Source organism: Pseudorca crassidens, chromosome 3 (genome assembly GCF_039906515.1).
Source record: "Pseudorca crassidens isolate mPseCra1 chromosome 3, mPseCra1.hap1, whole genome shotgun sequence".
Lineage (NCBI taxonomy): Eukaryota > Metazoa > Chordata > Mammalia > Artiodactyla > Delphinidae > Pseudorca > Pseudorca crassidens.
In genome coordinates this window covers 143,501,404-143,514,843 of record NC_090298.1, presented here as the reverse complement: position 1 = coordinate 143,514,843, position 13,440 = coordinate 143,501,404, and positions in this window count along the sequence as shown.

Here is a 13,440-nt window from a genome sequence, read left to right as displayed (position 1 = left end):
TCCCAGTGCCTAGCATTGGGCCTGGTACCCTGGAGGCCCTCCCTAAGAGTTTGCAGGAAGAATCTATTGTCTCCTCTGTGCCTGACCTTTTGATGATTTCTTTACACACATGATCTCATTCTAGCCCCTCTCGGGCTCAGATCTAGTGATTCCCATCCCCATTTTACAGGGGAGAGAACCAAGCTCCTGGGGGTTAAGGAGCAATCTAGGATCACCCAGCCAGGTAGAAGAGGGACTGGGCCTAAGTGATGCCAAAGTCAGAGTCTCTCTAGGGAATGATCAGGAACCCAGCATCCCATCAGAGAGCCTTTGAAACGAGAGTGTGCATCCTTTGCCGGAGAAGCCATCACGCGGGTTGCTATCTCCCAGAATTCTCCTAGTGCTGGTGGAATCTGGGCTGTTGCTAAGGTGACAATGGCCAGGGATTGCGGGAAAACATTCAGAGGTAGAAAATAAAAAATGGGCACACCCTGTAGCCTAGTAATTCCTCTTTTAAGCACCTACCATAGAGAAGCACCAGTCTGCATGCTTAAGGAAACAGGTACAAGGATGTTCTCTGGGGCATCGCTGGCAAGAGCAAAGAGAACCCCCCAAGTTTGTCTCTGTTTTTCAGACAGGCTGGTAGTGGTCCCCGCATGAGCAAGGGCTCCTGCCATTCTGTCCTGTACCACCTAGGGAACCCGGTGGTGGGCCTGGTAAACCTTTCTCCTGCTCACATCCCTAGGAGCCTGACTCTGTGCTGCTTGAAAACAAGAGAGGAACAAGAACAGAGTTTCTACGCGTGCCTTTGACAGGGTGTGTGGCCCCAGGGAAAGGTAATGTGCTGGTTTGGGAAAGTGAGGCTTTGGGCCCAGTCTTCCTCATCTCCAGCCATTCTGGGTGGGTTTTTTTTTTTTTTTTTTTTTTTTTGGTATAATCTATCATTTAGAGACTAAGGCCCATGGGGAAAAGAGATGGATTACAGGGAGAGGAGGGAAGGGAATGGAGGACGGTGGAGCTTGAAGCTTCACCTATCTATGTTATTTTTGTATATCCCAAGAGCCTGCCACATTCCTAGGTGAGAAGGGGTCATCCTTCAGTCTGATTTCCATCACTTGTCCCCAACCAGAACACCTAATTCCTTAGCAAGTCCACTCGGCTCTACCTCCAAAACATCCTGAATGTGTCCAGTTTTCTGTCTCCACTGCCACCTTCCTAGCCACCATCATCTCTCACCTGAAAAACTGGAATAGTTCTGACTTGTCTCCCTGATTCCACCCTCACCTCATCTATTATCTACACAGTGACAAAGGTATCCTTCCTGAATCATGCTTCAGATGGGTCACCGTCTGGTGGTGATGGAGATGGTGGTGATGATGATGATGGTGGTGATAATGACGGTAGTGATGGTGTTAGTGATGATGATGGTAGTGGTGATGTTAATGGTGGTGATGATGATGGTGGTGGTGATGGAGATGCTGGTGATGATGATGATGGTAGTGGTGATAATAATGATGACAGCGATGGAGATGGTGGTGATGACAGTGGTGGTGATGGGGATGATAGTGGTGATGATACCTAACTTTTACTGAGTACTCTCTATGTCCTAGGCATTATTATAAACACTCTACATGCATTGACTCTTTTAATCCTCAGAACAACATTATGAAGCTGGTACTACTATTCTCCCCATTCTACAGAACATAGCACTCACTGTTTAAACTTCTCCAAAGGGTTTTTTTTTTTTGCACTTAGAATAAAATCCAAACTCATTACCTTACCCCGGCCTCCAGGGACCTCTTTGCTCTGCCCACTGCCCAGTGTTCTGACCACGCCTCTTTCCCTGCTGCCTACCACATCCCAGTCACACCGACCTTCCATCTATTCTTTCAACTCACTGAGCCCATTTGTACCTTAGACCTTGTGTACCACTTGCTCCTTTTACTGAGAACGCACCTTCTCTAGTCCAATAGTTCTCAAAGTGTGGTCCCTGGACCGTCAACGTCAGCATCACTTGGGACCTTGTTAGAAATACACATTTTCAGGTCCCACCCCAGACCTTCTGACTCGGAAACTCTGAAGGTGGGACCCAGAGTCTCTGTTTCAACCAGCCCTCAGGTGAGTGTGATGGTCACCAAAGTTTGAGAATCACGGCTGTAGGTTTTCACTAGCTGGTTCCTTCTCATCATTCAGGTCCCAGTTTACATGTCACATCCTTAGAGAAGCCCTCCCTAAGCTCCCTTTCTAAAGGCACACACCCCTCTCCATGTCTTTCTAGCATGTCACCCTGCTTTATTTTCATCACAACCCTTATCATTACCCAATGTTTTCTTGTTTGTTGAGGCATATGTGTGTCTGTGTGTTAACTGTCTGGCTTTCCCTCCTGTATATAAACTCCATGAAATCCCAGATCTACTGTTCCCAGCTGCGTCCTAAGCGCCACACACAGAAGTCAGCACATAGGAGAGTTCCATAAACACCTGAAAAGCTTGATTAATTGATTAATTAATTAGATGTCTAAATGAGAAAGACAAGAGTAATTGGCTGAGATATAAAGTAGGGGCAGGCAACTCAAAAGACTTTGAGAGCCAAGTCCTGTAACATAATGGAAAGACAATGTAAAACATGGGGGTGTGGTGGTGATGGGGCAGACTGGAGCGTGCATGGCTAAAGGATTCAAATCTAACTTCAAAGGGTAATCTTGTCCAAAACAAAACCAATTTCTGAGCCAGATTCAGCCAAAGGGCCACTAGTTTGCAATCTTTGTTATGAGGGCTTGACCAGACAATTCATTGAGGGCATGTCTTTCCTTCTTAGATAAAATTTTGTTATAAGAGCTTTAAAAAAATCTGATTTTCATTTTAAGAGCTGGAAAAGTGGAATAGACCTTTGAAAAAACCCACTTTTGAATTAGAAAACCAACCCATGTGGAAGATCCATGTCTTGCCAGTCCCAGAGAGAGCTGGTAGAATTACTGGACTCTTGAATGCCCACATGAAAACATAGATATACAAAAAGCATTTATTGCAACCCTTTTTATAAACACACAAAAAAAGCCCTGAAAATCCAAAAATACGATTGTATTTTTGTAAATAAATTGTGGTAAAGGAACTAGATACAACTATACTAAGCGACAAATTAAAAAATTGTGTTTTAGAAGAATTTTTGATAACAGGCAGAAATGTGCATATGAAATACGATTCCAATTTCATAAAAAGCCCCTGTGTCCCAGCTGAGCCCGAACCCCTAGACATGTCTCTGTGTGTTCAACGAACTCATTAAACAAGTGTCTAATGGCATGAGTTTATCTCAGTGGAGGAAAGGAAACATCAAAGGGGAGATTTGGGAAAGAAATGGGGGGAGGGGCATGGGGCAGGCAGCAAGGTACCTGCGGCCCCCTGGCCAGCCCCATGGGCTCTCGTGAGACAGGGGGCCTCAGGCAGAAGCTGATAAAGCCGTGCTCAAGGACTCTGTGTGACCTTCGGCAGGTCAGTGGCAGCCCCAGATGGCAAGTTGGGACAAGGAGTGGAGGAGAGAACATTTCCCACTTCTTTGCTCAGTACCCTGGCCCAGGTCTAGAGAAGGACCTGGAAACTCAGGATCCGTTTGGTTTTCTCAAGGGCATCAGGAGGTGGGCTTTTGGCCCAGATGTCACCATTGTCTCAGTGGACATTGATATGGAGAGCAGTGACAAAGGTGGGCACTGCCTTAGAGATGTTTTTCAATAGGGCACAGAGTGGTGGGCACAGGATAACAGAACATGAGGGCTCTAATGTTGAGGGGCTCCCTAGGATAACTGAGGGAGACTGGCAGATGGAGGAACTGACAGTTAATTTAGTGACTGTGACCTCATTTGGACACAGAGCTTAGCAGGGAATCTTGGAGGATATATTTGCCTTGATATCACCCGTTATAAATATATCAAAATATGAACAGTTTCTTTGGGTGGTAGAACGGTAGAAGACTTTCAATTTCTGCTGGATAATTTTTATCTTTTGTCATTTTTGTTTCTAAAAGGAACAGATTTTACATTCATAATAAGAAAATCTAAGTTATATTATTTTAAAAATACATGATCGATGAGGTCAGACATTTTCAGGAGTGACCTGGGGAACTGACTTCCAAAAGTGCGACCGAGGAGTCTGGAGGATGTTCAGATCCAGTAGAGCTGACCAGGTGAAGAGTCATAAATGTTTTGATGTGAGTTGGATGTTCCCAATCCTGACTGATGAACATACACCACTTTACAGTTGTCATTATTGTATTTAATCCTCACAGCAGCTGTACAGGGTATTATTAGCCATAATTAAAAAAATGAGGAAACAACCTCAGAGACCCTGGGGGAACAGGTGGGTACAGAGGTGTTTTATGATTGGGGTAATGCACCTCGTCAGCAGTGGGATGACAATTCAAACCTTGTTTTCCTGTGATTTCCCCCTTGATTTTCTGAGACAAATATTGTTCTCCAAACCCTGGCTTCTAGAGTTTGGCCTCTTCACCTGGCTTTGGGAAAGCCTGTAAGCCTTTTGGAATTAGATCCAGAGCTTGACATGCATGTGCTTTTTCTAAAAGGATGATTCCCAGTCCTACCACCCCCTCCAAAATAGAAGAACTGCTACTTTGTGTTGTCTGGAAAGCATCTGCATCAGATACAGCATTGAAGATAGAAAATGTTCCTTGAATGGCACTACTCTGATGATCTAATGGCAAACAAATCTGTAACACATGGATTGAATTTCCTTTAAATTATGCATGAACCAAATAATTCGAATGGTTTGGCAAAACTGGCTTGGGGTTTTCTCAAACCCGAACTGTTCTTGAAAAAAGTTAGTATTTTTGATGAACCCCAAACCGGGTCTGTTTGGGGGATTATAGGTTGGGTGGGCGTGCTTGAGGTGTGAGTTTCGAATGCTGTGTTTTTTGACTTGGGGGCACTGGTTCATTTGCGGTGGGATGTTGTGGAGTTTGTGGTGTGGTGGGTGTGTAGTGGTGGTGGTGGTGGAGATTAGGGTGAAGGAATACTGCACATTGCCCTCTTCCATGGTTTATTCCAGGTTGTTTGTTACCAAGAAGGGTTTGACCACTGAAACCGTCAGGGCCCAACAGAGATGAGCAGTGGGTGGAACACAGCTTCTCTGGCACGTAAGCCAGGGCATAAAACCACGTCTTCCAGGGGGAGAAGCAGTACTTGGACGTGGGAATGGAGATCGTTAATAGGTCTTGGGCTGACACTCAGTAGGGAATAAACAGACAATGGTTTTAATAGCTTTGGGGCTCTAAAGGGTGATATCAGTTGCTAATATTCCCAAAACACAATCCATGTAGATTAAGATTCACTGACCTTACCTGATACCTACCCTGTGCCAAGAGCTCTCCTCGGGTGGTGTACAAGGAGAGGCGCCACCCAGATCCCCCTTCAAGGCAGGACTTGCTGCCCGGTTGTGGGGATGGTGGTCAGCAGATCCCCTGCTGTCGGCTTGTTCAGGGTCTGACCCGAGGTCACACCCTTCCCCTCTGTGTCCATGGTGACTGACCAGGGCAGGGGAGTGAAGACCTAGGCGTGCTGACTCAGAACACTGGACCGTCCTCCTCTCAGGCCCCTGCTATGTTAACCAAGGCTCTGCCGGACCTGAATCACAATGTGTCTTCTCCCTGTACCCTAGACTGCTGCATCCTCTTCCTTTCAAAGGCATTGATCTTTAGAGCACAAATGCCTTGTGCTCTAAGACTCCTCCATCTCTGTCTGTTTCAGGAGAACCAGGTCTATACCATCCTGTACCATTTTATGGGGTAAGAATTACTATCCCCATTTAACAGATGAGGAGACTGACACCTCAGAGGAACAAAACTCCTTAAGTGAGAGGATAAGCATCTTGAAGGGAGGATGTTGTGGAATTGGGATTTGAATTCAGCTCCTCCCACCCCAAGTTTACTGCATATTCCACTGTCCCCAGCAGCCTTCCACATTCTGCAGTAATTTGGCTTCTAAATTTTCCAACAGCCTTGGCATGCACTGATAAATCCTTGTATGGTTAGGTGTGTTGGTGAAGGGAGTGGACAGTAAATTGTATCAGAAGATAACGTTCACCATTAATAATAAGGAGGGAATTCTATGATTTATTGGGCACTTACTAAGTACCACGGAATCTACACATCTAATCCCATTAAATGGTCTAAATGGTAACAGTAGCTGACACGTAGTGATATTGACTAGCAGTGGGGCACAGACTCATCAAAATCTCAAAATAACCAATGAAGGTGCTGCTGTTAACATTCCCACTGAGGAAACCAACTCAGAGCTAGGAGTCACTTGCCTGAGGTCGAGGAAGGACCATCTACTCCAGACCCTGCATGCTTCCCCACTTTTCTACCAAGCCTACAGGTGATCGTTCATATCCCCATTCTACAAGGAGAAGACCCAAGGCTCAGAGTGGTAAATACACCTATTCAAAGACTTAGCTGGTGGAGGTGGAGCCAGGTCCCATCCCACATCTGCTCACCTCCAACATCTATGTCCTTTTCTCCACCTGACGTTGCGTTTCTGGGGAGAAACAAGAGACATAAAAACTCATCTGTTGTCTCAAGGGAACTGGAATCAGATTTTACCTTTAGAAGTCCAGTGCTGGCCAATGCCAGAGGGAAGGCATGGCCTTGTAGGGAGAGGAGGGGATGCTGGGAACAGGCAGACACCCTCATGACCAGAAATCTGCAGGAAGAATTCAGAGCAGATTTGATTTCATATACACGTACTGGGTGCTGACCACTGTGTGCTGATGACTCCTGCACTCATAACTCCAGGGTTTTCTCCCGATGTCGGGAGTAGGTCCACGTATCCACCATCCTCCCTTCTGGAAGCTCCACCCTCAGCCATCAGTTCATTCAGCAGGTATTTATGGTGTGCTTACCAGTGCAGGTATTGTCATGTGCTCTGGATTCAACGGTGAAACGGACATGCTTCTTGACCGGCAAAGAGTTCAGTGAGGGAGCCAGCCATGGGAACAGGCAGTTACAGCCACCCTCTCCTTTCCATGCCCAAGGAAAGCAGCAAGTCTGTACCCTCAGGATGGTCCTCTCTCTCTCTAGGCCATGAAAACATGGCCCAGATCAAGGGAGAAGAAACACAAATCAGATCTCTCCTTAATCACACTTGGCTTTGTAGTTTCTCGTTCATCACCATGCCGTAAGGATGTGGTCATTTCAAGCACAGGTGCTGGGTCCCCACCGGTGCCCCATCGTATGACTGTCACAGGCCCCTGAATGTCAGCTCCATGGCACACAATATCATCCCGCTGCTGTAAACAGGCCTCACCTGTCATCCAGGTGTCCACACCCAGGTTCATCATCCGCTTTCCCCAAACCCACTCCTCCTCCGGGTTCCAAAGGTGGCATTGCCAACTCCACACACATCCTGGACCCCTCTCAGTCATTATCGAGGAATGTCAACTCTAGCTCTTCAAATTCATTATCTCTTCATCCATCTCTGTTCCCACCATTCAAGCCCCTGGACCCCTCCTGGACCAGACTCCTGTCTGGTCTCCCTGACTCCAGTCTCTCCCCCTCCATCCACCCTTGGCATCAATCACCCTGAAACATTAATCTCACCGTGTCACTTCCACACTCACAGTGCTCTCCCGTCTCATCTTCAGGCTGGCGTCGCAGCTTTCCGTTGGGGGGCCCTGTTTTTCTCCACCCCTCTCCATCCTCCCTACCAAACGCACCAGGAGCTCATGTCACGGTGTCTTGAAAGTAATGTTTCCTCCAAACTTACCCCAGACCTCACCTCTGCTGGGACACCTTGCTTCCACGCCTCACATACACCCAAGACATCTCTTGTGTACCCAGCCTCAAATGCTCCCCTCCAGTGCAATACTTGTCCCACTGTTACAGGGGCCCGTGAACACATTGACCACCCCCTCCTGGAAGGTGTGGGCCCCTGAGCTTGAGGACAGTATCTTCTGCAATATTGTATTCTGTGTCTGGCACATAGCTGGTACAAATAAGCCTTCCTGAATGAATGAACGAGTATAGAGTCTGACACTCCACTTGGCTCTACCATGAGGAAAGGCTCCTAAATATTTTGTCCCTGCTCCTGCGCCAGTCCCAACCACGAGATCTTATCTAGACGTCGGCCTCTGTCGCTGTGTCAATCTTTCAGTGGGACATGAACCTTGGGGACCCCCCGGCAAATCATTTGCAGCAGCCAGAAGTGCTTTAGAGAACCAGTCATTTGGTCATCCCCTGCACGGGCTGGTGACCCACAGAGAGTTTGTCTGCAGACACCTTTGGGGGCAGCCATTCGATTTCCTGAGCCCGAGGAGGTCTTTATTTCAGATTCCAAACTTTATTGCAACTTCTGAGCGACTGCCTTGACCCCACTGGTAACCTCACAGCCCTAACAATGATTCATCTCTTCAGGAAACCGTGTCTCCCCTGGGTTTGCCCAGTGATATGGGGCCAGATATGCCAGCTGGGAGTGGGATTGAAGAGAGAAGGGGAAAGCCCTTCGCCGTTTGCAGCCTCCTGAGTGGTCTGTGAGAACAAGATTGCTTTTGCTGGACTCAGCAGTTATGGCAAGGAGCTGGACCCTGGACGCAGCCCAGCAGGCAGTCAAAGGGAATAGCCAAGTTCACTGCAGCCCCACCCATGGCTCCCTTCCAGGAAGCCGTTCACTGAGTCACCCAGTGATTCCAAACCATTTTGATTTCAATCTTTCTGCCTATTGAACCCCAAACATCACTTCCTCAATTCCTCTCGATTAACGACAGGGTGGTGTCCTTGAAGATAACGAATTCTGAAGTCGAGCACACGGTAATTTTTCAACTGTTTTTGGAAGAATAACACACATACATAGAAGTCCACAAATCATAGGTGTGCGGTTCACTGAGTTGTCTCGAAGGCACATCTGACGTTGAATTCCCACCCTCGCTGCCCAAACTTGCCAAGTCACATACCCCCTCCAAGCTTCAGTTTCATTAATTCTCAAATGGAGTTAAAAACCAGTCTCTCAGAGAGTCAGGCTTTCATTACAAACAAATCTGAAATCCTATGCCCTCACCTCCTCCCCCATCCTGTGGTCATGCTGTCCCCTTGCCCTGGGATTTATTGTTCTTCAAAGAACATATCAGCATCTGACATGTTATTTGTTCAGATTTGCTAATGTTCTCTCTCTCAGTGAGAATGTCAGCTTCCCAAGCAAAGGGAATTTGTTTTGTTCACTACTTTATCCCAACTACAATGGTGTCCACGCGTTGGAAGTTCTAAAGGAATCCTTGCTGGGTGAATTTAGACAGTGGTTTTGAGGACTGCTAAAGTAATGCTTTAACATTTGAGAGATGCACTTAGGATGGCTCTTCTAAAACCAAAAAACGAAAATAACAAATGTCTGTGAGCTTGTGGGGAAATTGGAACCCTTGTGCATTGCTGGTGGGGATGTAAAATGGTGTAGCTGCTGTGGAAAACAGTATAATGGTTCCTCAAAAAATTAAATGTAGACTGGCCATATGATCCAGTAATTCCACTCTTGGGTATACTCCCCAAAGAACTGAAAACATGTTCTCAGAAAGATACTTGTACACCCATGTTCATGACTGCATTATGCACAAAAGCCAAAACTGGAAGCAACCCAAATGTCCATTGAAGGATAAATGGATAAACAAAACGTGGTATATACATACAATGGAATATTATTCAGTTTTTAAAAAGGACAGACGTTCTGCCACATGCTACAATATGGATAAACTTCGAGGGCATCATTCGAAGTGAAATAAGCTAATCATAAAAAGACAAATATTGTATGATTTCACTTACATGAGGTCCCTAGAGTAGTGAAATTCATAGAGACAGACAGTGGCATGGTGGTTACCAGGGGCTGGGGGAGAGGGGGATGGAGAGTTATTGTTGAATGAGGACAGAGTTTCCATTTGAGAAGATGAAAAAGTTCTGGGGGTGGATGGTGGTGATGGTGGCACAACAATGTGAATGTACTTAATGCCACTGAACTATACCAAGGGCTAAAATGGTAAACTTTCTGTATAATTTGCCATAATAAAAAAAATATTGGGGCTTCCCTGGTGGCGCAGTGGTTGAGAGTCTTCCTGCCGATGCAGGGGACACGGGTTCGTGCCCCGGTCCGGGAAGATCCCACATGCCGTGGAGCGGCTGGGCCCGTGAGCTATGGCCGCTGAGCCTGCACGTCCAGAGCCTGTGCTCCGCAACGGGAGAGGCCACAACAGTGAGAGGCCCGTGTACCGCAAAAAAAAAAAAAAAAAATTAAATATGAGAAATGACGTGGGGTAGTAACCCAATAGACACCAGTAATGAGTTTGCCTCCTACAGGCAAACCCCAGAAAACCTTCCCTAAACCTCTTTGTGACTAGACTATATGATCTCCAGCTTCATGCTATCTTGCGTTCATGTCACATGTGTGAGTCTGGGCTTTCCAATGAGAACATAGGGCAAAAAGGATGTCATGTGTCAGTCATGGGGCTGGTGGCTTGAATCCATCCCCTCATTTCATCCTCACCACAGTTCTCATTTTACAGAAGAAGAATCTGGGGCCCAGAGAGAGGTTAAGTAGCCTGCTCAGGACCACATTTTTTTTTTTTTTTTTTTTTTTGCAGTACGCGAGCCTCTCACTGTTGTGGCCTCTCCCATTGGGGAGCACAGGCTCCGGACGCACAGGCTCAGCGGCCATGGCTCACGGGCCCAGCCGCTCTGCGGCATGTAGGATCCTCCTGGACCGGGGCACGAACTCGTGTCCCCTGCCTCGGCAGGCGGGCTCTCAACCACTGCACTACCAGGGAAGCCCAAGACCTCATTTTATTCATTCATTCAACAATGATTTATTCAGCATCACCATGAACTCGGCACTTTACTCGGTGCTGAGGCTCTGATAATGAATGAGACCAGTCCCTTGGCCTTAAGGAGCTCCTTGTCTGGTGGAGAAAGCAGGCAATGAAGTAAGTCACCGTAAGAACAAGTGATAAGAGGTGGGATGGGGAGAACAGGCAGCGTAAGCAGGTCACACAGACGTGGAAGTTGAAAGAGGGTCTGGACTGTGAGCTCGGGTGGGTGGTATTTAGAGAGGAGGTTGGGGAGTCAGGGTGGGCAGATTATGGAGGGCCTTATGGGCCAGGCTAAGGAATTTGCACTTGATCCTAAAAGTAGTAGGGTCACTGATGGGTTTTAAACTGGGGGATGAGTTTAAAAATTTTCTCTGGATGCCCAGGAGAATGAAATGAAAGTGGGGAGAATGTGGGCAGGGATTAAATTAGGAGCTGCTATGGACTGAATTGTGCACCCCACCCCCAATTCATACACCAAAGCCCTAACTCCCAAGATGATGGTGTTTGCGACTGAGGACTGTAGGGGGTTAATTAAGCCATGAAGGTGGGGTTCTTATGATGGGATTAGTGCCCTTAGAAGAAGAGACTGAAGAATGTGTTCTCTCTCTTGCCATCAAGTGATGACACAGCAAGAAGACAGCTGTCTGCAAGCCCGGAACAGAGCTCTCACCAGGAATGAAATCAGCCAGCATCTTGATCTTAGACTTCCAGCCTCCAGAACTGTGAGAAATAAATTCTGCTGTTTCAGCCACCCAGTCTATGGTATTTTGTTAATAGCAGCCGGAGCTGAGACAGGAGCCAAGATGGAACTCACATTCGCCTCTAACATCCCTCATCTATTTTTCACCATAGTATGCCACTTTCTAGATTTGGGGGAGTTAGGCTTATTTCCCCACCTCTTCATATTGGCACTACTCATTAGTGCCAAGCATTTAACAGGTGCCTCATGAATCCCATGGCCCAGTCGTAGGAGATGCCAGGAGGACTTAAAGAAACAGAGTGCAGCACGGGCTCTGTCAGCGTGTAGGATGCATGGCACTGTGTGTGCTGCAAGAGGTAGGAGAGAAGGACCATCATCATCTATCTTTCGGAAAGGCTCCCTGTTGCTAAGCTCTCCGGTAAGTTTGGTGGCAGTTGCCACTGAATTATCGTGTCACAGTCATAGTTAGGGAGCCCGGGAGATGAGAGCCAGGAAGGGAGTGTTGGAAGCTGTCGCAACTTGATTTGGGAGCTTAGACACTGACAGTCTGATTTGCATTTTACAAAATTCTAACAGATCCTCACATGCCCACTCCACCCCCTGTTCGGGTACATCACATCCATTTCCCCTGGAGCATTCTATAAAGAATTTGGGTCTAGAAGGCTCCATTTAGAATCTAGTTGTTATCAGCAATAAGATCTGCATTTCAGGAGAATATGAACTGCTCTCTGTTTTGTATCTGTGAGAGAGGGCTCTGGTGTTGGATTTTCTAATAGTCACACCATGGTTACGTGCATCCACACAGCTACAGATCAGTCAAGTCACTAGAGCAAAGTCACTTGGAACTGAAGAGTCCTTATAGAGGTCACCACCTTGCTGCAAGTTGGAAAACTGAGGCCCAGGGAGGAGTTGGGTAGGCCCAAGTTACTAGGTGAGCCAACTGTTGACTGGGTAAATGCTTACTAACTCTTATTATGTGCTAGGGCACCTGGACTACAAATGACAAGTAAAAGACCACTTTCCTATAGGCTAGGAATCCTGTATGCTCCTACTTCTTGTTAAACAAAACTTGATTCGGAATTACGTTTGTATCTCTTCATATCTTACGGTAAGAAATCCGTTCATTGACCACTTATTCTGTATCAGAGACCATCCTGGACATCTTGCAACCATTAGCTTGTTCAAGTCTTACCAAACCAAGAGATAAATATCATCATCCCATTCTACAGATGAGAAAATTGAGGCTCTGAAAGGCATATTATGTAGAGCAAGGTGGCGTATATGGTAAAGTACAGAGTTGGGATTAGATCCTTCATCTGCCTGTCTTCAAAGCCTTTGCTATTCATACCAACCCTTTGTCTCTGGCCAGCTGATCTTTACATCCTTGGGTAAAAGCCTTTACAGTGGATATTACTTGGCATTCAGTTGGTGGGAGCTCAGAAACTTCATTGAATGATCCAAAGGGTTCGTAGGTTCCATGAAAATTCTACAGGAGAAGGAGTGGGGATCCTCTTTTCCTCCACTTTCCTTCCACATGGGCCCCTTAAAGAGCCCAGGAAGTATTGAACTGGTATCTAGACAGAGACAGTTGGCTGGATAACTCAGCCTGGACCCACCATTTACAATTATGTGCTGGGCACTATGCTAAGGGGGTTACAAGCACAAATGCTTAAATCTTTACACCATCACCATGAGATTGCTTCTATGATTCTCCCTGTATTACAACTCAGAAACGGAGGCACAGAGAGGTGAATTACTTTTCCAAGGTGTCAGGCCAGCAGAGACAGGATTGGAGGAGCCTAGTTCTGTCTGAGTCTGGAATCCAGGCCCCTTATCATGATTTTATATGCTCAAGAAGTGCTTATAGACTGAAGAGTTGAAATTACTTTTTAAAATCAATCTTTCAAAAAAAATAAG